Genomic DNA, 27,458 nt, shown 5'->3' with positions numbered 1-27,458 from the left:
AATTTTAGATTACTTTATTTGATATCATGCAAACCAAGCGACTGCCAAGCATCACTACCTTCCCGAGATTTAAGGTCAAATAGAGATCACGACGAATAAGTTTACACTTAAAAAGTGTGTGGGACGAATGGTCGGCTTTAGCCCATTTTTCCTACAATAGTACCTCATCTCGTGAGAGTATTGGCATGCCGCTTTCTAAGGCATTGTGTATAGTTAGAAAAGGTGAATGCATGCCACCGCGACACCTTTTGAGGCACTGTGTATGCTTAGATGGTGAATGCCACCTTTTGAGGCATCGCGTATGGTTAGAAGGCAAACATGAAACTAATCTCAATGAAGCATTATGCCGATGCCCATAGGAGAATTCGGAACTCCAAGAAGGAGATTAAGAATCAAAGCTAATGGACATGGCTGAACTATGAGTTTCATCATATGCTTTAAATTCTGAAGATTCTACCAACAAAAGGAGATTTGTATGATCAAGAGATGATGGCTATTTTGCATGCCATCAAGAAGTGGCATCATTACCTTTAGGATATGAGTGATTCTTATGTGAGAAGTGATCACCGTACCGTGCATTGAAGTAATTCTCTCCTGTGTGACCGAATCCGTCTCCTAAGCAAAGAAGGTGGTTGGCAACCTTGCAAAATTATGATTTTGAGATCGCGTGTATAATCAACAATAGGATAATGTGGCGGCCTGGCTGAGATTATGATATGGTTCTCATAAAGAGTTGCCTTCTTTCTAGCTATGAAATGGTCTCATTTTTACTGCAAAGATAGAGTTTACATGGTGCCTACATCAAAAGTTACAAGCAAAGGCCGATCGAACAAATACATTCTTCACCAATGGTGTGGGGTAGTCAGGAATATTCAAGACCGTTGCCTTCCCCAACGATGTGGCAATCAAGAGTATTCAGGACCGTTGATAGGATAAGGAAAAGGGCTTCTATTAGAAAGGGATGTGGGAAGGACTTCCATGCTTTTCTCACAAGATGTACGCCTTCTCAACTTAATAAGAACCCAATACATATAAGTTCGATGGGCTACTTCAACTTGCCTACTCTCGAAGGGAATTGGATTCATATTTCTATGGATTTCACTATGGGTCTTCCACACACAAAGAAACATTGGGATAGGGCATGTGTGTCTCTGAATAGGTTGACAAGGGTGGAACATTTCATCTCTAGATAGTTCGAGTATATGACACTATGGCTGCAAGGCAGTGGGATTTTAAGAGCATAAAAAAAGGAAAGACTTGGTAATCAAAGAATGTGGTTCCACCATCAAATTGTTGTACAAATGATTACATGATGTTGTCCTTTTCCCTTGGAAGAAAGGGTATTTGTAAGTTGAAGTCTTACTTACGGTGTCATGGCAGACTTTCCATGTTTGGGTGGACTACTAGTACTCTCTATGATAAGTATACTCCATGTATAATGAGTGCATTTTCTTGATCTCTCACTAGATCCCTTTCTTGCATTGTTGGTATCAGAGCTCTACTTAAAGCCATTGATCCCTTTCTCACATTGCAATGTATTAGAGATTTATGGTAGTCATTTTATGTCAGAAGTGTTTGAGATAGCATTTCCATGATGCTCAAAGTGTGTGGGATGAACGCTCAGCTTTACTCAAGTTTTCCTACTATTAATGGTACTGCTCTCATCATCATGAGAGTATTGGCATGCCACCTTTCTGAGGCATCGTGTATGGTTAGAAAGTGAATAGTGCGCACCTATGATAGTTGTCAAGTAAGAAGGAGTGAATCCAAATGAGAAAGAGGAAGTGAGGTAGTGCATGCTCTTCTCCAACAATGTAAGGCAAACATGAAAGCGAGCTCAAGTGAGAATCAAGAATTATGTCGAAGCCCATAGGACTCCACCTTTGGAGCTTCAAGAAGGAGATTAAATGTTTTTTAGGAGCTACAAATACTCGAGGGAACCAAAGCAAATGGGCTGTGTATTTGTTTTATAGCCTAGCAGAGAGGATGGTATGATATGGTTGAGAATAAGAAACAAATGCATGAGGGCATGGTTGAACTATTGGATGAGTTTCATGATATGTTTTAAATTCGAAAGAATCTACCAACAAAAAGAGATGTATATGCATGTGTATGATCAAGACATGAGTGCTATCTTTCGTGCCGTCAAGAAGTGGCATCATTACCTTTATGGTAGTCATTTTTATGTGAGAAGTGATCATTGTGTGTTGAAGTAATTCCTCTCCCAGCCGAATCTATCTCGCAAAATTATGATTTTGAGATGAGCTATATAAAGGGCAAGGATAATGTAGTGGCTGATACTCTATCAGTTATACCTTACGCAAAGAAGAAACCTCGCAAAATTATGATTTTGAGATGAGCTATATAAAGGGCAAGGATAATGTAGTGGCTGATACTCTATCAGTTATACCTAAAGTATACAAACATTGGGTCATGGAATTTCAAAAGGAAGATCTCTTAAATAAGGGGGCGTCAGAAATGGTGCTAAAATTACAACCTGGTTCTCATAAAGAGTTGCCTCGTTTTTTGGCTACGTAATGGTCTCATTTTTACTACAAAGATAGAGTCTACATGGTGCCTATGTTGAAAATTGCAACATGGTTCCCATAATGGTCTCATTTTTTACTACAGAGATAGAGTCTACATGTGGTACCTACAAAAAAAATGCATTCTTCATCAATGGTGGGGCAATTGGGAATATTCAAGTCCTTTGATAAGATAAGAAAGAGCTTCTAGAGGAAAGGGATGTGGAAGGACTTACATGCTCTTATCACACAAGATGTATCCCTTTTCAACCTCATAAGGTAAGCCCGGTGGGTTTCTTCAACTTGCCTATCAATTTTCGATGGGGAAGTGGATCCATATTTCTATGGATCTCACTATGGGTCTTCCACACACAATGAGAGGTTGAGATAGCTTATATGTGGCTTGTGGTGGCACATTTCATCTCTACAAAGGTCAAGTATACGACATCCGTGGTTGCAAGACAATTGGTGGTCCATGTATTCAGGTTACATGGTGTACTACAACGTATTGAGAGTGACCAGGATGTCAAATTCATGAGTTCATTTTAGATAAATTCATGAGTTAATTTTAGATTACTTTATTTGATATCATGCAAACCAAGCGACTGCCAAGCATCACTACCTTCCCGAGATTTAAGGTCAAATAGAGATCACGACGAATAAGTTTACACTTAAAAAGTGTGTGGGACGAATGGTCGGCTTTAGCCCATTTTTCCTACAATAGTACCTCATCTCGTGAGAGTATTGGCATGCCGCTTTCTAAGGCATTGTGTATAGTTAGAAAAGGTGAATGCATGCCACCGCGACACCTTTTGAGGCACTGTGTATGCTTAGATGGTGAATGCCACCTTTTGAGGCATCGTGTATGGTTAGAAGGCAAACAAAAAACTAATCTCAATGAAGCATTACGCCGATGCCCATAGGATAATTCGGAACTCCAAGAAGGAGATTAAGAATCAAAGCTAATGGACATGGCTGAACTATGAGTTTCATCATATGCTTTAAATTCTGAAGATTCTACCAACAAAAGGAGATTTGTATGATCAAGAGATGATGGCTATTTTGCATGCCATCAAGAAGTGGCATCATTACCTTTAGGATATGAGTGATTCTTATGTGAGAAGTGATCACCGTACCGTGCATTGAAGTAATTCTCTCCTGTGTGACTAATGTGGCGGCCTGGCTGAGATTATGATATGGTTCTCATAAAGAGTTGCCTTCTTTCTAGCTATGAAATGGTCTCATTTTTACTGCAAAGATAGAGTTTACATGGTGCCTACATCAAAAGTTACAAGCAAAGGCCAATCGAACAAATACATTCTTCACCAATGGTGTGGGGCAGTCAGGAATATTCAAGACCGTTGCCTTCACCAACGGTGTGGCAATCAAGAGTATTCAGGACCGTTGATAGGATAAGGAAAAGGGCTTCTATTAGAAAGGGATGTGGAAGGACTTCCATGCTTTTCTCACAAGATGTACGCCTTCTCAACTTAATAAGAACCCAATACATATAAGTTCGATGGGCTACTTCAACTTGCCTACTCTCGAAGGGAATTGGATTCGTATTTCTATGGATTTCACTATGGGTCTTCCACACACAAAGAAACATTGGGATAGGGCATGTGTGTCTCTGAATAGGTTGACAAGGGTGGAACATTTCATCTCTAGATAGTTCGAGTATATGACACTATGGCTGCAAGGCAGTGGGATTTTAAGAGCATAAAAAAAGGAAAGACTTGGTAATCAAAGAATGTGGTTCCACCATCAAATTGTTGTAGAAATGATTACATGATGTTGTCCTTTTCCCTTGGAAGAAAGGGTATTTGTAAGTTGAAGTCTTACTTACGGTGTCATGGCAGACTTTCCATGTTTGGGTGGACTACTAGTACTCTCTATGATAAGTATACTCCATGTATAATGAGTGCATTTTCTTGATCTCTCACTAGATCCCTTTCTTGCATTGTTGGTATCAGAGCTCTACTTAAAGCCATTGATCCCTTTCTTACATTGCAATGTATTAGAGCTTTATGGTAGTCATTTTATGTCAGAAGTGTTTGAGATAGCATTTCCATGATGCTCAAAGTGTGTGGGATGAACGCTCAGCTTTACTCAAGTTTTCCTACTATTAATGGTACTGCTCTCATCATCATGAGAGTATTGGCACGCCACCTTTCTGAGGCATCGTGTATGGTTAGAAAGTGAATAGTGCGCACCTATGATAGTTGTCAAGTAAGAAGGAGTGAATCCAAATGAGAAAGAGGAAGTGAGGTAGTGCATGCTCTTCTCCAACAATGTAAGGCAAACATGAAAGCGAGCTCAAGTGAGAATCAAGAATTATGTCGAAGCCCATAGGACTCCACCTTTGGAGCTTCAAGAAGGAGATTAAATGTTTTTTAGGAGCTACAAATACTCGAGGGAACCAAAGCAAATGGGCTGTGTATTTGTTTTATAGCCTAGTAGAGAGGATGGTATGATATGGTTGAGAATAAGAAACAAATGCATGAGGGCATGGCTGAACTATTGGATGAGTTTCATGATATGTTTTAAATTCGAAAGAATCTACCAACAAAAAGAGATGTATATGCATGTGTATGATCAAGACATGAGTGCTATCTTTCGTGCCGTCAAGAAGTGGCATCATTACCTTTATGGTAGTCATTTTTATGTGAGAAGTGATCATTGTGTGTTGAAGTAATTCCTCTCCCAGCCGAATCTATCTCGCAAAATTATGATTTTGAGATGAGCTATATAAAGGGCAAGGATAATGTAGTGGCTGATACTCTATCAGTTATACCTTACGCAAAGAAGAAACCTCGCAAAATTATGATTTTGAGATGAGCTATATAAAGGGCAAGGATAATGTAGTGGCTGATACTCTATCAGTTATACCTAAAGTATACAAACATTGGGTCATGGAATTTCAAAAGGAAGATCTCTTAAATAAGGGGGCGTCAGAAATGGTGCTAAAATTACAACCTGGTTCTCATAAAGAGTTGCCTCGTTTTTTGGCTACGTAATGGTCTCATTTTTACTACAAAGATAGAGTCTACATGGTGCCTATGTCGAAAATTACAACATGGTTCCCATAATGGTCTCATTTTTTACTACAAAGATAGAGTCTACATGTGGTACCTACAAAAAAAATGCATTCTTCATCAAATGGTGGGGCAATTGGGAATATTCAAGACCTTTGATAAGATAAGAAAGAGCTTCTAGAGGAAAGAGATGTGGAAGGACTTACATGCTCTTGTCACACAAGATGTATCCCTTTTCAACCTCATAGGGATACATCTTGTGTGACAAGAGCATGTAAGTCCTTCCACATCCCTTTCCTCTAGAAGCTCTTTCTTATCTTATCAAAGGACTTGAATATTCCCAATTGCCCCACCATTGATGAAGAATGCATTTTTTATGTAGGTACCACATGTAGACTCTATCTCTGTAGTAAAAAATGAGACCATTATGGGAACCATGTTGTAATTTTCGACATAGGCACCATGTAGACTCTATCTTTGCAGTAAAAATGAGACCATTACGTAGCCAAAAAACGAGGCAACTCTTTATGAGAACCAGGTTGTAATTTTAGCACCATTTCTGACGCCCCCTTATTTAAGAGATCTTCCTTTTGAAATTCCATGACCCAATGTTTGTATACTTTAGGTATAACTGATAGAGTATCAGCCACTACATTATCCTTGCCCTTTATATAGCTCATCTCAAAATCATAATTTTGCGAGGTTTCTTCTTTGCGTAAGGTATAACTGATAGAGTATCAGCCACTACATTATCCTTGCCCTTTATATAGCTCATCTAAAAATCATAATTCTGCGAGATAGATTTGGCTGGGAGAGGAATTACTTCAACACACAATGATCACTTCTCACATAAAAATGACTACCATAAAGGTAATGATGCCACTTCTTGACGGCACGAAAGATAGCACTCATGTCTTGATCATACACATGCATATACATCTCTTTTTGTTGGTAGATTCTTTGGAATTTAAAACATATCATGAAACTCATCCAATAGTTCAGCCATGCCCTCATGCATTTGTTTCTTATTCTCAACCATATCATACCATCCTCTCTGCTAGGCTATAAAACAAATACACAGCCCATTTGCTTTGTTTCTTCGAGTATTTGTAGCTCCTAAAAAACATTTAATCTCCTTCTTGAAGCTCCAAAGGTGGAGTCCTATGGGCTTCGACCTAATTCTTGATTCTCACTTGAGCTCGCTTTCATGTTTGCCTTACATTGTTGGAGAAGAGCATGCACTACCTCACTTCCTCTTTCTCATTTGGATTCACCCCTTCTTACTTGACAACTATCATAGGTGTGCACTATTCACTTTCTAACCATACACGATGCCTCAGAAAGGTGGTGTGCCAATACTCTCATGATGATGAGAGCAGTACTATTAATAGTAGGAAAACTTGAGTAAAGCTGAGCGTTCATCCCACACACTTTGAGCATCATGGAAATGCTATCTCAAACACTTCTGACATAAAATGACTACCATAAAGCTCTAATACATTGCAATGTAAGAAAGGGATCAATGGCTTTAAGTAGAGCTCTGATACCAACAATGCAAGAAAGGGATCTAGTGAGAGATCAAGAAAATGCACTCATTATACATGGAGTATACTTATCATAGAGAGTACTAGTAGTCCACCCAAACATGGAAAGTCTGCCATGGCACCGTAAGTAAGACTTCAACTTACAAATACCCTTTCTTCCAAGGGAAAAGGACAACATCATGTAATCATTTGTATAACAATTTGATGGTGGAACCACATTCTTTGATTACCAAGACTTTCGTTTTTTTATGCTCTTAAAATCCCACTGCCTTGCAGCCATAGTGTCATATACTCGAACTATCTAGAGATGAAATGTTCCACCCTTGTCAACCTATTCAGAGACACACATGCCCTATCCCAACGTTTCTTTGTGTGTGGAAGACCCATAGTGAAATCCATAGAAATACGAATCCAATTCCCTTCGAGAGTAGGCAAGTTGAAGTAGCCCATCGAACTTATATGTATTGGGTTCTTATTAAGTTGAGAAGGCGTACATCTTGTGAGAAAAGCATGGAAGTCCTTCCCACATCCCTTTCTAATAGAAGCCCTTCTCCTTATCCTATCAACGGTCCTGAATACTCTTGATTGCCACACCGTTGGTGAAGGCAACGGTCTTGAATATTCCTGACTGCCCCACACCATTGGTGAAGAATGTATTTGTTCGATCGGCCTTTGCTTGTAACTTTTGATGTAGGCACCATGTAAACTCTATCTTTGCAGTAAAAATGAGACCATTTCATAGCTAGAAAGAAGGCAACTCTTTATGAGAACCATATCATAATCTCAGCCAGGCCGCCACATTATCCTATTGTTGATTATACACGCGATCTCAAAATCATAATTTTGCAAGGTTGCCAACCACCTTCTTCGCTTAGGAGACGGATTCGGTCACACAGGAGAGAATTACTTCAATGCACGGTACGGTGATCACTTCTCACATAAGAATCACTCATATCCTAAAGGTAATGATGCCACTTCTTGATGGCATGCAAAATAGCCATCATCTCTTGATCATACAAATCTCCTTTTGTTGGTAGAATCCTCAAAATTTAAAGCATATGATGAAACTCATAGTTCAGCCATGTCCATTAGCTTTGATTCTTAATCTCCTTCTTGGAGTTCCGAATTCTCCTATGGGCATCGGCATAATGCTTCATTGAGATTAGTTTCATGTTTGCCTTCTAACCATACGCGATGCCTCAAAAGGTGGCATTCACCATCTAAGCATACACAGTGCCTCAAAAGGTGTCGCGGTGGCATGCATTCACCTTTTCTAACTATACACAATGCCTTAGAAAGCGGCATGCCAATACTCTCACGAGATGAGGTACTATTGTAGGAAAAATGGGCTAAAGCCGACCATTCATCCAACACACTTTTTAAGTGTAAACTTATTCGTCGTGATCTCTATTTGACCTTAAATCTCGGGAAGGTAGTGATGCTTGGCAGTCACTTGGTTTGCATGATATCAAATAAAGTAATCTAAAATTAACTCATGAATTTGACATCCTGGTCACTCTCAATACGTTGTAGTACACCATGTAACCTGAATACATGGACCACCAATTGTCTTGCAACCACGGATGTCGTATACTTGATCTTTGTAGAGATGAAATGTGCCACCACAAGCCACATATAAGCTATCTCAACCTCTCATTGTGTGTGGAAGACCCATAGTGAGATCCATAGAAATATGGATCCACTTCCCCATCGAAAATTGATAGGCAAGTTGAAGAAACCCACCGGGCTTACCTTATGAGGTTGAAAAGGGATACATCTTGTGTGACAAGAGCATGTAAGTCCTTCCACATCCCTTTTCTCTAGAAGCTCTTTCTTATCTTATCAAAGGACTTGAATATTCCCAATTGCCCCACCATTGATGAAGAATGCATTTTTTATGTAGGTACCACATGTAGACTCTATCTCTGTAGTAAAAAATGAGACCATTATGGGAACCATGTTGTAATTTTCGACATAGGCACCATGTAGACTCTATCTTTGGAGTAAAAATGAGACCATTACGTAGCCAAAAAACGAGGCAACTCTTTATGAGAACCAGGTTGTAATTTTAGCACCATTTCTGACGCCCCCTTATTTAAGAGATCTTCCTTTTGAAATTCCATGACCCAATGTTTGTATACTTTAGGTATAACTGATAGAGTATCAGCCACTACATTATCCTTGCCCTTTATATAGCTCATCTCAAAATCATAATTTTGCGAGGTTTCTTCTTTGCGTAAGGTATAACTGATAGAGTATCAGCCACTACACTATCCTTGCCCTTTATATAGCTCATCTCAAAATCATAATTTTGCGAGATAGATTCGGCTGGGAGAGGAATTACTTCAACACACAATGATCACTTCTCACATAAAAATGACTACCATAAAGGTAATGATGCCACTTCTTGACGGCACGAAAGATAGCACTCATGTCTTGATCATACACATGCATATACATCTCTTTTTGTTGGTAGATTCTTTGGAATTTAAAACATATCATGAAACTCATCTAATAGTTCAGCCATGCCCTCATGCATTTGTTTCTTATTCTCAACCATATCATACCATCCTCTCTGCTAGGCTATAAAACAAATACACAGCCCATTTGCTTTGGTTCCCTTGAGTATTTGTAGCTCCTAAAAAACATTTAATCTCCTTCTTGAAGCTCCAAAGGTGGAGTCCTATGGGCTTCGACCTAATTCTTGATTCTCACTTGAGCTCGCTTTCATGTTTGCCTTACATTGTTGGAGAAGAGCATGCACTACCTCACTTCCTCTTTCTCATTTGGATTCACCCCTTCTTACTTGACAACTATCATAGGTGCGCACTATTCACTTTCTAACCATACACGATGCCTCAGAAAGGTGGCGTGCCAATACTCTCATGATGATGAGAGCAGTACTATTAATAGTAGGAAAACTTGAGTAAAGCTGAGCGTTCATCCCACACACTTTGAGCATCATGGAAATGCTATCTCAAACACTTCTGACATAAAATGACTACCATAAAGCTCTAATACATTGCAATGTAAGAAAGGGATTGTTTGGGACATCATAGCATAGCGGAGGCTACACTCCAACCCACACACTTGTCAATCCGTGAATGCAACCCGGTTAGCGCATAGAGGCTATCCCAAATGGGAGAAGATGAGTTAACCACATACTAATGACTTCTAGTCCTACTCAATCCTTCTCAACACTCAAGCAATCAATCTAACACAATCAACACATCAATCTAGCATTATCAAAGCATCAAGATTAGGCTACACTTAAGCACAAAGATACAACTTATGCAAAGAACCTAACATGCAAAGAGCTATCACACAAGCCTCAACTACACATCAATTCATGCACAAGTTTCATCACATGCACAACTCACAAATCAAAACATCATTAAGAAATCTAGATTAGCAAGTGTGTAGACCAAAACCTCATATCATTGAAAATGTAGAGAATAGAGAGTACAAGACTGAAGCATGAATGGAAATGGAGAGCTTTGGGAGAGCACATGAGAAGGAGCTATGGAGCAAGCTCTCTCTATGAGCCTCTCAACCAAATGACCAAAGAGTACTCTAGCTCTCAAATGGGCCACCTTTTATACAAAAATTCTAGAACTCCCAAAAGTTCCCATGTGGGATTATTGTCAAGCCCTCTCCCACATTCATCTACAAAGTGAAACTCTTTACAAGAGCCCTAAGTATCTTTTTTGTTGCATCCTTGTATTAATCTTCATTTGTCATGCAACAGGGATCAATGGCTTTAAGTAGAGCTCTGATACCAACAATGCAAGAAAGAGATCTAGTGAGAGATCAAGAAAATGCACTCATTATACATGGAGTATACTTATCATAGAGAGTACTAGTAGTCCACCCAAACATGGAAAGTCTGCCATGGCACCGTAAGTAAGACTTCAACTTACAAATACCCTTTCTTCCAAGGGGGACAACATCATGTAATCATTTGTACAACAATTTGATGGTGGAACCACATTCTTTGATTACCAAGTCTTTCCTTTTTTTATGCTCTTAAAATCCCACTGCCCTGCAGCCATAGTGTCATATACTCGAACTATCTAGAGATGAAATGTTCCACCCTTGTCAACCTATTCAGAGACACACATGCCCTATCCCAACGTTTCTTTGTGTGTGGAAGACCCATAGTGAAATCCATAGAAATACGAATCCAATTCCCTTCGAGAGTAGGCAAGTTGAAGTAGCCCATCGAACTTATATGTATTGGGTTCTTATTAAGTTGAGAAGGCGTACATCTTGTGAGAAAAGCATGGAAGTCCTTCCCACATCCCTTTCTAATAGAAGCCCTTCTCCTTATCCTATCAACGGTCCTGAATACTCTTGATTGCCACACCGTTGGTGAAGGCAACGGTCTTGAATATTCCTGACTGCCCCACACCATTGGTGAAGAATGTATTTGTTCGATCGGCCTTTGCTTGTAACTTTTGATGTCGGCACCATGTAAACTCTATCTTTGCAGTAAAAATGAGACCATTTCATAGCTAGAAAGAAGGCAACTCTTTATGAGAACCATATCATAATCTCAGCCAGGCCGCCACATTATCCTATTGTTGATTATACACGCGATCTCAAAATCATAATTTTGCAAGGTTGCCAACCACCTTCTTCGCTTAGGAGACGGATTCGGTCACACAGGAGAGAATTACTTCAATGCACGGTACGGTGATCACTTCTCACATAAGAATCACTCATATCCTAAAGGTAATGATGCCACTTCTTGATGGCATGCAAAATAGCCATCATCTCTTGATCATACAAATCTCCTTTTGTTGGTAGAATCCTCAGAATTTAAAGCATATGATGAAACTCATAGTTCAGCCATGTCCATTAGCTTTGATTCTTAATCTCCTTCTTGGAGTTCCGAATTCTCCTATGGGCATCGGCATAATGCTTCATTGAGATTAGTTTCATGTTTGCCTTCTAACCATACGCGATGCCTCAAAAGGTGGCATTCACCATCTAAGCATACACAGTGCCTCAAAAGGTGTCGCGGTGGCATGCATTCACCTTTTCTAACTATACACAATGCCTTAGAAAGCGGCATGCCAATACTCTCACGAGATGAGGTACTATTGTAGGAAAAATGGGCTAAAGCCGACCATTCATCCCACACACTTTTTAAGTGTAAACTTATTCGTCGTGATCTCTATTTGACCTTAAATCTCGGGAAGGTAGTGATGCTTGGCAGTCACTTGGTTTGCATGATATCAAATAAAGTAATCTAAAATTAACTCATGAATTTATCTAAAATGAACTCATGAATTTGACATCCTGGTCACTCTCAATACGTTGTAGTACACCATGTAACCTGAATACATGGACCACCAATTGTCTTGCAACCACGGATGTCGTATACTTGACCTTTGTAGAGATGAAATGTGCCACCACAAGCCACATATAAGCTATCTCAACCTCTCATTGTGTGTGGAAGACCCATAGTGAGATCCATAGAAATATGGATCCACTTCCCCATCGAAAATTGATAGGCAAGTTGAAGAAACCCACCGGGCTTCCCTTATGAGGTTGAAAAGGGATACATCTTGTGTGACAAGAGCATGTAAGTCCTTCCACATCCCTTTTCTCTAGAAGCTCTTTCTTATCTTATCAAAGGACTTGAATATTCCCAATTGCCCCACCATTGATGAAGAATGCATTTTTTATGTAGGTACCACATGTAGACTCTATCTCTGTAGTAAAAAATGAGACCATTATGGGAACCATGTTGTAATTTTCGACATAGGCACCATGTAGACTCTATCTTTGGAGTAAAAATGAGACCATTACGTAGCCAAAAAACGAGGCAACTCTTTATGAGAACCAGGTTGTAATTTTAGCACCATTTCTGACGCCCCCTTATTTAAGAGATCTTCCTTTTGAAATTCCATGACCCAATGTTTGTATACTTTAGGTATAACTGATAGAGTATCAGCCACTACATTATCCTTGCCCTTTATATAGCTCATCTCAAAATCATAATTTTGCGAGGTTTCTTCTTTGCGTAAGGTATAACTGATAGAGTATCAGCCACTACACTATCCTTGCCCTTTATATAGCTCATCTCAAAATCATAATTTTGCGAGATAGATTCGGCTGGGAGAGGAATTACTTCAACACACAATGATCACTTCTCACATAAAAATGACTACCATAAAGGTAATGATGCCACTTCTTGACGGCACGAAAGATAGCACTCATGTCTTGATCATACACATGCATATACATCTCTTTTTGTTGGTAGATTCTTTGGAATTTAAAACATATCATGAAACTCATCTAATAGTTCAGCCATGCCCTCATGCATTTGTTTCTTATTCTCAACCATATCATACCATCCTCTCTGCTAGGCTATAAAACAAATACACAGCCCATTTGCTTTGGTTCCCTTGAGTATTTGTAGCTCCTAAAAAACATTTAATCTCCTTCTTGAAGCTCCAAAGGTGGAGTCCTATGGGCTTCGACCTAATTCTTGATTCTCACTTGAGCTCGCTTTCATGTTTGCCTTACATTGTTGGAGAAGAGCATGCACTACCTCACTTCCTCTTTCTCATTTGGATTCACCCCTTCTTACTTGACAACTATCATAGGTGCGCACTATTCACTTTCTAACCATACACGATGCCTCAGAAAGGTGGCGTGCCAATACTCTCATGATGATGAGAGCAGTACTATTAATAGTAGGAAAACTTGAGTAAAGCTGAGCGTTCATCCCACACACTTTGAGCATCATGGAAATGCTATCTCAAACACTTCTGACATAAAATGACTACCATAAAGCTCTAATACATTGCAATGTAAGAAAGGGATTGTTTGGGACATCATAGCATAGCGGAGGCTACACTCCAACCCACACACTTGTCAATCCGTGAATGCAACCCGGTTAGCGCATAGAGGCTATCCCGAATGGGAGAAGATGAGTTAACCACATACTAATGACTTCTAGTCCTACTCAATCCTTCTCAACACTCAAGCAATCAATCTAACACAATCAACACATCAATCTAGCATTATCAAAGCATCAAGATTAGGCTACACTTAAGCACAAAGATACAACTTATGCAAAGAACCTAACATGCAAAGAGATATCACACAAGCCTCAACTACACATCAATTCATGCACAAGTTTCATCACATGCACAACTCACAAATCAAAACATCATTAAGAAATCTAGATTAGCAAGTGTGTAGACCAAAACCTCATATCATTGAAAATGTAGAGAATAGAGAGTACAAGACTGAAGCATGAATGGAAATGGAGAGCTTTGGGAGAGCACATGAGAAGGAGCTATGGAGCAAGCTCTCTCTATGAGCCTCTCAACCAAATGACCAAAGAGTACTCTAGCTCTCAAATGGGCCACCTTTTATACAAAAATTCTAGAACTCCCAAAAGTTCCCATGTGGGATTATTGTCAAGCCCTCTCCCACATTCATCTACAAAGTGAAACTCTTTACAAGAGCCCTAAGTATCTTTTTTGTTGCATCCTTGTATTAATCTTCATTTGTCATGCAACACTCCCCCCTTCCTATTTTGCGCACGTCCTCGAGCGCGGTAGTAGCAAGAGCTGCAACAAAAAACAATTGATACATTAAAGTCTTTTATTGAAAAAAAAGAAAAGAAAAGAAAAGAAAAATCAGCAATGATAATTTCACACGTGAGCATACAAGTGCAAGGCTGATTAAAGTTTTAATGAGTACTAAAATAGGTGAGTAAAGACTAGTCCAAATGAGACTTAAGTGGTAGATAATTCTATGCAAAGGCAAGTGTGCTTTGTACACTGCCGGTTATGACCGCAGTCTCAATGTCCTACAAGTATGTAAGTTATTCCTAAGTGGCAAACCTACTCCTAAATATGAGCACAGGTGATTGGAACTCTTTTTTTTTTCTTTTTTTTTTTTTCTTAATATGTGTGTGTAGAAGGTGATAAAGATTAAGGTTCTATCCCAAAGAGACCCAAGCAATGGCCAAGAGACCTCCGCCAAGAGAATCTAAAGACCGCTAAGTATCTCAAGGGTGATAGACCCTTTTTCTTTCTTTTATGACCTAAGGAGTACCCCATGAAGATGAGGGCATCAGTCTCGAGGGCCCATAGTGTACCCCCGAGTCCTACCAACATCCATCAAGGCGATAGATTCCTCAAAGGTCTTTTTCTGAAGCTTTTCGACATCAGTGTTCACCCCATGGAAACCAAGGCATCGGCCCCGAGGCGCTAAGACAACCCCAGGTCCTATCAAGCGTTTCTCATGACTGTAGACATGTCATGTCTCAATTTACTTTGTACATATTTTTTTTAAAGGGTATAATTTTTTTTTAATAAATTATTATTACTCCTAGCACCTAGCTCATATCTATGAGGTAGCTACCACTAGGGATAACTAATATACCTTAAAAGCATAAGAACTTGGCATATTCCCTTGGTATATATCCTACACTGTCTTTAGATAGAAATATCTTTTCCTAAGTCTTCTAAGACTCTAGAATTCACTCACCATATTTTAACAACTAATCAAAAACTTCAAGCAGCCAACATTGTGTGAACATGCAAACCATATATTCGAAAGATAAGAGCACAAAAAGAATTAAAGATTAAGATTTGCATACACCTGTTGTAGTGCCCTGTTTGACGTTGTTTGTTTGCCCTGATTAATTGCTGATTTTGTGCAGATTGCTTCTCCTTGATCTTGGTAGGCGTAGCATGTCTCCCCCCTTCCTAATTTGTGTGCACGATAGGTGGACTATTGGGGCGTGTGTTTGATGCTCTTGTGTTAGCGAAGATCTCTGCAAAATTTTTATTAACAAACAAGAAAAGAGAAGAAAAGAATAAAAAATTTTCCATTGGTGCCAAACACCGAATACAGCCGAGGGAAAAAACCCAGTGGAATAAAAGTGCCCTGGCTTGTCGATCTTATTGTGGAGTCGTTTGAACTTACCCTTGCGTTGGTGGTGGATCCGTGTCAAAAAGAACATAATTCTCTAAAGGCATAAGGAACCACACTATTCAAACATTGATCTACCAAAGAGCTTTAATTGTAGTGTTAATGCCTTATCTTTAGTTTTTGGTATATCCTTTTTAAGAGGTGGAAACTTTAGCAATTGTCTTGGAATTTGAGCAAGATAAGAGGTTTTAGGCATTGAAATGCTAGAATCTATGCTCAAATGAGACACATTTGGACTTGTCGTAGGTACACAAGTTGATGGTTGAATTGTGTAACAAGGAGAAATCGGGACAACCGGTGTTTCAATACATGTGTTAGGAAGATCAACACAAGTAGATTTGTAGGTGCTATTACAGCCACCTTTCCTTTCTTGAAGAGTTTGTGTTGATTTCTTTTGCACCCACTGATATGGAAAATCAAGGGTGGCTTTTGGCATCTTTCTGAAACACTCTTTTATCCCTGCCAAAGCAAGGCATTTTGGAATCCAAATTGCTGTTGCACCCTCATAATAGCCTTGTGCTTTAAGAACATGTTTTGGGACCCATCGATTAACAATCCGAGGTTTAGGCTTGGAAATGATGTGCTTTTTAGGAGGTTTGGCAACTGGACTAGATGGTACAAGTTTGTACGCATCTTTGGGTAGCCACATTGATAATTCTTTCTTGCCTGGCCTTCTTTGAGCGGCAACTAGAGTAGTTGGAACATGCCAGCCGCCATGACCCTCACTTGAGTACTCATCAATTATCCACATCATTTGTTTTGGAGCTTCAAGAGCAGATTTTGAAAGTGCTTTGTGTAAGGTAGAAACACCACCCTTTTGATCAGCATCATTAGAAGATTTGAGTGTTAAATTCTCCACTGAGACTTCTTCTACATGTAGTGCTGTTGTGGAAGCATCCCTTTCCAAATTTAGATCCACAAGAAGTAAATCATCTATGGATGGCTTTGAGGACTGGGCATTGGATGGTCCAGGCATGTCCGGCTCAATGAGCCAGTCATCTCTAGACTCCCTTGCTTTGGAAAGTTCTGATAAGTCTAAGAACTCGGTTTTAGAGATCTCCCCTAATTTGTCTACCTTTGCTGGATGGTAGGTGACTTCGTAGCGAACCCCATCTCCACCCATGTACATGTTACCCTGGTCATTGACTAGAGGTGCTCTATCAAGTTCTGAGAAAATGTCTGCGATCTTAACAAGATACCGTTGTTGTGGGTCCCTAAAGATCTCAGCTCCTTGAGCATTTGTGTAGACATATTGGAGTCTCACATTGAGTGTTAACCCCATGGTGTCAGCTTCAAATGGATTAAAGGATCTTGTGGGTGTTCTATTTGGGGCTACGGGATGACTATTTGTCGGCCCTAGATTGTCCATGGACAATGAACTAGTTGTTCTGGAGGAAAGGGTATCGGATTGGGATTCAGAAAGTATTTCAACAATATCTGCCAAATTGCCTACCGATTGGGTCCCACTTTCTTGCGTAGGTACTCTAGAAGGTGCCCTAGGCCCTATGGCAGAATTTACAAGACGTCCCGACCGCAAGTGCATAAGGTCAAAATTTTTTGGTTTTTTTATGTGTTTTTGTTTTGTTTTGTTTTTGTTTTTGTTTTTAAATAAAAAATATATATATATATTCTTTTTTTAATTATATATTTTTCTAAATGATTTTTTTAATGATTTTATGTTTTTTTATGTTTTTATTTTTTTTAAATTTACACAAAAATTATGAATCACACAAAAAAAAAATACTAATTATGCACAAAGTTACAAAAATTAAAAAATGCAGGTTAAACTAATTATGCAAAAAATTAAAGAATGAAGAATTACAAATTATGCAAAAAAGTAGACTCCAAAAAAATACTTAATTTATCATATTTTTTTAAATTTTCTTTTGTTGTTTTTTTTTTCTTTTGTTGGTTTTTGTTTTTGTTTTTTGTCTTTGTTTTTGTGTGTTTTTTTTAATAAAATGAATAAATTTTGTGCCAAATATAAAAATATGAATTTACTAGTTATGCTTCATTTACAAAATTTCTAAAAAAAATAAAAAATGCAAGCTAACTATGCAAAAATTTAAATAATGAACAATGGAAAAAATAAAAATTGTTTTTTCTTCTTTTTCTTTTTCTTTTTTTCCTTTTGTTTTGTTTTTGTTTTTTTATTTTTTTTTAAATTACAAAAATTTCAAACAATGCAAATTACTCTAATTATGCTAAAAATTACAGAAATGAAAAAATAAAATAAAAAATATGCAAAGAATATGGACTTCTAAAAAAAATATACTTTAAATTTTTTTTAATTTTAATTTTAATTTTATTTTTTCCTTTTCTTTTCTCTGTATTTTTTTTAAAAATAAAAAAATAAATAAAATAAATTTATTGTTTTATGGTTTTTTTTCTTTCTTTCTTCTTCTTTTTTCTTTCTTTTTTTTAAATCTCTTTTTTTCTTTTTTTCTTTTAAAAAAAAATATTTGTTTTTTTGTTTTTTAAATTTATTATGATTATTTTTTATTTAAAAATAAAACAAAAACATGAAAAATAAAAAAAATTTAAAAAAATTAAAATTTGCACCACCTACCTTATCCCTCGACTCGCCGACTCCCGGATTCGTTGCGGCACCGCTAGCCCTCTTCAATGCTTCGCACGCCTTCTTCTGCTGTTGCGCCACCGATTCGGCCACCTTAGCTTGGCTACTCTCCCTCAGCGGGTGAGGCAGAGATGGCCTCCTTCGCCAGCCCTTCACAACTGCAGCCAACTTCGCCTACGCAGCTCCAGCCGCCGTTGACCTTCGCCTCGCTTACAGTGAGCTCAGCCTGCTCTTTCTTCTGCTACTACAGCCAGCCTTTGCTTCCACGCGGCCCTTCAGCGGCCACCTTACCTCCTGACCCCGCCGTCGACCTTCTTTTCCTCCTCGCCTGTGTCTACCTCCGCTCGTGCTCCTGGGCGGGATCTTGTACACAGACACCTCGCCTTCTTACTGCCTTCCTTTGCCTTCTTTTTTTCTTGCAGCGTCACAGCCGTCACACTCACTACAGCTGCCGCCGTTTGCTCCTCCGCTCCAACTGCCTTTTCGCCTGCTCTTTACTGTGGGTTGCAAGCTACGCCCGCCTCTACAGCTACGGCCACTCTCCCTCAGCCTGACCGCCTTAACGCCTTCACTCGGCCACCCTGCAACAACTGGCCGCCTACGCCTTCGCACCCTCACTGGCCGCCTACGCCTTCTTTCAGCCGGCTGCGCCTGCTGCTTCAACGCTTCTTCCCGCCTACGCCATCGCCGCCGGCCGCCTACACCAACGTTTTAAAAAAGAAAAATGATTTTGTTTTTTTTTATTTAAAAAAAAAAAACGTCTGCTGCACGCCGCTTTTCAGCGCCCTGTGCGCTAACGTTTGATGCAGCCCTTATAAATCTATATATATATATATATATATATATATATATATATATATAGATTTATAAGCTTTTTTCTTAAGGCTACCCTTAGTTGCCCGTTTCTTTCAAGCAAATCGGTTAGTCATGCTCCAATAGATAAATATTCTTTATTTTTCCTCGAGCACGGACAGCTCATATTGAGCTTATTGGCCGCCTTACATGTGCATGTATATATATATTTACCTTTGCTGCGCTTGATGCATTGGCTCCCCAAATAACAACACAACAAAACAATAAAAGAAAGGCCACCTCCAACACTTCCTATCTATCCCTCGCCAACCCCGTCAAAAATACAAAAACAGAAAGTACTTAAATCTGATTAGTGGCGGGATTTCTCTACCGCAATGAGGTTTTAATTAATTTTGTTTTTTTTTTCTTCTAATCACAAAAACCGAAAACACACAAGGCGCCCTTGAGATCACACACTCAATGCCCTTGCAAACTCTACTCTAATCTACCCTAATCCACGATTTTGCAATCAATGGAGCACTTAGTAAGAAGTAATGGTTAACACCCTTCACTAACTTAGGTGTGCGTTCCCTGACAGCGGCGCCATTGTTTGGGACATCATAGCATAGCGGAGGCTACACTCCAACCCACACACTTGTCAATCCGTGAATGCAACCCGGTTAGCGCATAGAGGCTATCCCGAATGGGAGAAGATGAGTTAACCACATACTAATGACTTCTAGTCCTACTCAATCCTTCTCAACACTCAAGCAATCAATCTAACACAATCAACACATCAATCTAGCATTATCAAAGCATCAAGATTAGGCTACACTTAAGCACAAAGATACAACTTATGCAAAGAACCTAACATGCAAAGAGCTATCACACAAGCCTCAACTACACATCAATTCATGCACAAGTTTCATCACATGCACAACTCACAAATCAAAACATCATTAAGAAATCTAGATTAGCAAGTGTGTAGACCAAAACCTCATATCATTGAAAATGTAGAGAATAGAGAGTACAAGACTGAAGCATGAATGGAAATGGAGAGCTTTGGGAGAGCACATGAGAAGGAGCTATGGAGCAAGCTCTCTCTATGAGCCTCTCAACCAAATGACCAAAGAGTACTCTAGCTCTCAAATGGGCCACCTTTTATACAAAAATTCTAGAACTCCCAAAAGTTCCCATGTGGGATTATTGTCAAGCCCTCTCCCACATTCATCTACAAAGTGAAACTCTTTACAAGAGCCCTAAGTATCTTTTTTGTTGCATCCTTGTATTAATCTTCATTTGTCATGCAACACTCCCCCCTTCCTATTTTGCGCACGTCCTCGAGCGCGGTAGTAGCAAGAGCTGCAACAAAAAACAATTGATACATTAAAGTCTTTTATTGAAAAAAAAGAAAAGAAAAGAAAAGAAAAATCAGCAATGATAATTTCACACGTGAGCATACAAGTGCAAGGCTGATTAAAGTTTTAATGAGTACTAAAATAGGTGAGTAAAGACTAGTCCAAATGAGACTTAAGTGGTAGATAATTCTATGCAAAGGCAAGTGTGCTTTGTACACTGCCGGTTATGACCGCAGTCTCAATGTCCTACAAGTATGTAAGTTATTCCTAAGTGGCAAACCTACTCCTAAATATGAGCACAGGTGATTGGAACTCTTTTTTTTTTCTTTTTTCTTTTTTTTTTCTTAATATGTGTGTGTAGAAGGTGATAAAGATTAAGGTTCTATCCCAAAGAGACCCAAGCAATGGCCAAGAGACCTCCGCCAAGAGAATCTAAAGACCGCTAAGTATCTCAAGGGCGATAGACCCTTTTTCTTTCTTTTATGACCTAAGGAGTACCCCATGAAGATGAGGGCATCAGTCTCGAGGGCCCATAGTGTACCCCCGAGTCCTACCAACATCCATCAAGGCGATAGATTCCTCAAAGGTCTTTTTCTGAAGCTTTTCGACATCAGTGTTCACCCCATGGAAACCAAGGCATCGGCCCCGAGGCGCTAAGACAACCCCAGGTCCTATCAAGCGTTTCTCATGACTGTAGACATGTCATGTCTCAATTTACTTTGTACATATTTTTTTTAAGGGTATAATTTTTTTTAATAAATTATTATTACTCCTAGCACCTAGCTCATATCTATGAGGTAGCTACCACTAGGGATAACTAATATACCTTGAAAGCATAAGAACTTGGCATATTCCCTTGGTATATATCCTACACTGTCTTTAGATAGAAATATCTTTTCCTAAGTCTTCTAAGACTCTAGAATTCACTCACCATATTTTAACAACTAATCAAAAACTTCAAGCAGCCAACATTGTGTGAACATGCAAACCATATATTCGAAAGATAAGAGCACAAAAAGAATTAAAGATTAAGATTTGCATACACCTGTTGTAGTGCCCTGTTTGATGTTGTTCGTTTGCCCTGATTAATTGCTGATTTTGTGCAGATTGCTTCTCCTTGATCTTGGTAGGCGTAGCATGTCTCCCCCCTTCCTAATTTGTGTGCACGATAGGTGGACTATTGGGGCGTGTGTTTGATGCTCTTGTGTTAGCGAAGATCTCTGCAAAATTTTTATTAACAAACAAGAAAAGAGAAGAAAAGAATAAAAAATTTTCCATTGGTGCCAAACACCGAATACAGCCGAGGGGAAAAACCCAGTGGGATAAAAGTGCCCTGGCTTGTCGATCTTATTGTGGAGTCGTTTGAACTTACCCTTGCGTTGGTGGTGGATCCGTGTCAAAAAGAACATAATTCTCTAAAGGCATAAGGAACCACACTAGTCAAACATTGATCTACCAAAGAGCTTTAATTGTAGTGTTAATGCCTTATCTTTAGTTTTTGGTATATCCTTTTTAAGAGGTGGAAACTTTAGCAATTGTCTTGGAATTTGAGCAAGATAAGAGGTTTTAGGCATTGAAATGCTAGAATCTATGCTCAAATGAGACACATTTGGACTTGTCGTAGGTACACAAGTTGATGGTTGAATTGTGTAACAAGGAGAAATCGGGACAACCGGTGTTTCAATACATGTTTTAGGAAGATCAACACAAGTAGATTTGTAGGTGCTATTACAGCCACCTTTCCTTTCTTGAAGAGTTTGTGTTGATTTCTTTTGCACCCACCACTGATATGGAAAATCAAGGGTGGCTTTTGGCATCTTTCTGAAACACTCTTTTATCCCTGCCAAAGCAAGGCATTTTGGAATCCAAATTGCTGTTGCACCCTCATAATAGCCTTGTGCTTTAAGAACATGTTTTGGGACCCATCGATTAACAATCCGAGGTTTAGGCTTGGAAATGATGTGCTTTTTAGGAGGTTTGGCAACTGGACTAGATGGTACAAGTTTGTACGCATCTTTGGGTAGCCACATTGATAATTCTTTCTTGCCTGGCCTTCTTTGAGCGGCAACTAGAGTAGTTGGAACATGCCAGCCGCCATGACCCTCACTTGAGTACTCATCAATTATCCACATCATTTGTTTTGGAGCTTCAAGAGCAGATTTTGAAAGTGCTTTGTGTAAGGTAGAAACACCACCCTTTTGATCAGCATCATTAGAAGATTTGAGTGTTAAATTCTCCACTGAGACTTCTTCTACATGTAGTGCTGTTGTGGAAGCATCCCTTTCCAAATTTAGATCCACAAGAAGTAAATCATCTATGGATGGCTTTGAGGACTGGGCATTGGATGGTCTAGGCATGTCCGGCTCAATGAGCCAGTCATCTCTAGACTCCCTTGCTCTGGAAAGTTCTGATAAGTCTAAGAACTCGATTTTAGAGATCTCCCCTAATTTGTCTACCTTTGCTGGATGGTAGGTGACTTCGTAGCGAACCCCATCTCCACCCATGTACATGTTACCCTGGTCATTGACTAGAGGTGCTCTATCAAGTTCTGAGAAAATGTCTGCGATCTTAACAAGATACCGTTGTTGTGGGTCCCTAAAGATCTCAGCTCCTTGAGCATTTGTGTAGACATATTGGAGTCTCACATTGAGTGTTAACCCCATGGTGTCGGCTTCAAATGGATTAAAGGATCTTGTGGGTGTTCTATTTGGGGCTACGGGATGACTATTTGTCGGCCCTAGATTGTCCATGGACAATGAACTAGTTGTTCTGGAGGAAAGGGTATCGGATTGGGATTCAGAAAGTATTTCAGCAATATCTGCCAAATTGCCTACCGATTGGGTCCCACTTTCTTGCGTAGGTACTCTAGAAGGTGCCCTAGGCCCTATGGCAGAATTTACAAGACGTCCCGACCGCAAGTGCATAAGATCAAAATTTTTTGGTTTTTTTATGTGTTTTTGTTTTGTTTTGTTTTTGTTTTTGTTTTTAAATAAAATATATATATATATATCCTTTTTTTAATTATATATTTTTCTAAATGATTTTTTTTAATGATTTTATGTTTTTTTATGTTTTTATTTTTTTTAAATTTACACAAAAATTATGAATCACACTAAAAAAAAATACTAATTATGCACAAAGTTACAAAAATTAAAAAATGCAGGTTAAACTAATTATGCAAAAAATTAAAGAATGAAGAATTACAAATTATGCAAAAAAGTAGACTCCAAAAAAATACTTAATTTATCAAATTTTTTTTTAAATTTTCTTTTGTTGTTTTTTTTTCTTTTGTTGGTTTTGTTTTTGTTTTTGTCTTTGTTTTTGTGTGTTTTTTTTAATAAAATGAATAAATTTCGTGCCAAATATAAAAATATGAATTTACTAGTTATGCTTCATTTACAAAATTTCTAAAAAAAAATAAAAAATGCAAGCTGACTATGCAAAAATTTAAATAATGAACAATGGAAAAAATAAAAATTGTTTTTTCTTCTTTTTCTTTTTCTTTTTTTCCTTTTGTTTTGTTTTTGTTTTTTTATTTTTTTTTAAATTACAAAAATTTAAAACAATGCAAATTACTCTAATTATGCTAAAAATTATAGAAATGAAAAAATAAAATAAAAAATATGCAAAGAATATGGACTCCTAAAAAAAATAAATACTTTAAATTTTTTTTAATTTTAATTTTAATTTTATTTTTTCCTTTTCTTTTCTCTATATTTTTTTTTAAAAAATAAAAAAATAAATAAAATAAATTTATTGTTTTATGTTTTTTTTTCTTTTTTTCTTCTTCTTTTTTCTTTCTTTTTTTTAAATCTCCTTTTTTCTTTTTTTCTTTTAAAAAAAATATTTATTTTTTTTGTTTTTTAAATTTATTATGATTATTTTTTATTTAAAAATAAAACAAAAACATGAAAAATAAAAAAAATTTAAAAAAATTAAAATTTGCACCACCTACCTTATCCCTCGACTCGCCGACTCCCAGATTCGTTGCCGCACCGCTAGCCCTCTTCAATGCTTCGCACGCCTTCTTCTGCTGTTGCGCCACCAATTCGGCCACCTTAGCTTGGCTACTCTCCCTCAGCGGGTGAGGCAGAGATGGCCTCCTTCGCCAGCCCTTCACAACCGCAGCCAACTTCGCCTACGCAGCTCCAGCCGCCGTTGACCTTCGCCTCGCTTACAGTGAGCTCAGCTTGCTCTTTCTTCTGCTACTACAGCCAGCCTTTGCTTCCACGCGGCCCTTCAGCGGCCACCTTACCTCCTGACCCCGCCGTCGACCTTCTTTTCCTCCTCGCCTGTGTCTACCTCCGCTCGTGCTCCTGGGCGGGATCTTGTACACAGACACCTCGCCTTCTTACTGCCTTCCTTCGCCTTCTTTTTTTCTTGCAGCGTCACAGCCGTCACACTCGCTACAGCTGCCGCCGTTTGCTCCTCCGCTCCAACTGCCTTTTCGCCTGCTCTTTACTGTGGGTTGCAGGCTACGCCCGCCTCTACAGCTACGGCCACTCTCCCTCAGCTGACCGCCTTAACGCCTTCACTCGGCCACCCTGCAACAACTGGCCGCCTACGCCTTCGCACCCTCACTGGCCGCCTACGCCTTCTTTCAGCCGGCTGCGCCTGCTGCTTCAACGCTTCTTCCCGCCTACGCCATCGCCGCCGGCCGCCTACACCAACGTTTTAAAAAAGAAAAACGATTTTGTTTTTTTTTATTTTTAAAAAAAAAACGTCTGCTGCACGCCGCTTTTCAGCGCCCTGTGCGCTAACGTTTGATGCAGCCCTTATAAATCTATATATATATATATATATATATATATATATTTATATAGATTTATAAGCTTTTTTTCTTAAGGCTACCCTTAGTTGCCCGTTTCTTTCAAGCAAATCGGTTAGTCATGCTCCAATAGATAAATATTCTTTATTTTTCCTCGAGCACGGACAGCTCATATTGAGCTTATTGGCCGCCTTACATGTGCATGTATATATATATTTACCTTTGCTGCGCTTGATGCATTGGCTCCCCAAATAACAACACAACAAAACAATAAAAGAAAGGCCACCTCCAACACTTCCTATCTATCCCTCGCCAACCCCGTCAAAAATACAAAAACAGAAAGTACTTAAATCTGATTAGTGGCGGGATTTCTCTACCGCAATGAGGTTTTAATTAATTTTGTTTTTTTTTTCTTCTAATCAAAAAAACCGAAAACACACAAGGCGCCCTTGAGATCACACACTCAATGCCCTTGCAAACTCTACTCTAATCTACCCTAATCCACGATTTTGCAATCAATGGAGCACTTAGTAAGAAGTAATGGTTAACACCCTTCACTAACTTAGGTGTGCGTTCCCCGGCAGCGGCGCCATTGTTTGGGACATCATAGCATAGCGGAGGCTACACTCCAACCCACACACTTGTCAATCCGTGAATGCAACCCGGTTAGCGCATAGAGGCTATCCCGAATGGGAGAAGATGAGTTAACCACATACTAATGACTTCTAGTCCTACTCAATCCTTCTCAACACTCAAGCAATCAATCTAACACAATCAACACATCAATCTAGCATTATCAAAGCATCAAGATTAGGCTACACTTAAGCACAAAGATACAACTTATGCAAAGAACCTAACATGCAAAGAGCTATCACACAAGCCTCAACTACACATCAATTCATGCACAAGTTTCATCACATGCACAACTCACAAATCAAAACATCATTAAGAAATCTAGATTAGCAAGTGTGTAGACCAAAACCTCATATCATTGAAAATGTAGAGAATAGAGAGTACAAGACTGAAGCATGAATGGAAATGGAGAGCTTTGGGAGAGCACATGAGAAGGAGCTATGGAGCAAGCTCTCTTTATGAGCCTCTCAACCAAATGACCAAAGAGTACTCTAGCTCTCAAATGGGCCACCTTTTATACAAAAATTCTAGAACTCCCAAAAGTTCCCATGTGGGATTATTGTCAAGCCCTCTCCCACATTCATCTACAAAGTGAAACTCTTTACAAGAGCCCTAAGTATCTTTTTTGTTGCATCCTTGTATTAATCTTCATTTGTCATGCAACAGGGATCAATGGCTTTAAGTAGAGCTCTGATACCAACAATGCAAGAAAGGGATCTAGTGAGAGATCAAGAAAATGCACTCATTATACATGGAGTATACTTATCATAGAGAGTACTAGTAGTCCACCCAAACATGGAAAGTCTGCCATGGCACCGTAAGTAAGACTTCAACTTACAAATACCCTTTCTTCCAAGGGGGACAACATCATGTAATCATTTGTACAACAATTTGATGGTGGAACCACATTCTTTGATTACCAAGTCTTTCCTTTTTTTATGCTCTTAAAATCCCACTGCCCTGCAGCCATAGTGTCATATACTCGAACTATCTAGAGATGAAATGTTCCACCCTTGTCAACCTATTCAGAGACACACATGCCCTATCCCAACGTTTCTTTGTGTGTGGAAGACCCATAGTGAAATCCATAGAAATACGAATCCAATTCCCTTCGAGAGTAGGCAAGTTGAAGTAGCCCATCGAACTTATATGTATTGGGTTCTTATTAAGTTGAGAAGGCGTACATCTTGTGAGAAAAGCATGGAAGTCCTTCCCACATCCCTTTCTAATAGAAGCCCTTCTCCTTATCCTATCAACGGTC

The sequence above is a fragment of the Cibotium barometz genome, chromosome 44 (genome assembly GCF_041138505.1).
Source record: "Cibotium barometz isolate CiBa-2024 chromosome 44, ASM4113850v1, whole genome shotgun sequence".
NCBI classification, from domain to species: domain Eukaryota; kingdom Viridiplantae; phylum Streptophyta; class Polypodiopsida; order Cyatheales; family Cibotiaceae; genus Cibotium; species Cibotium barometz.
The sequence above is the reverse complement of the archived record's forward strand: the minus strand, read 5'-3'. Positions refer to the sequence as shown.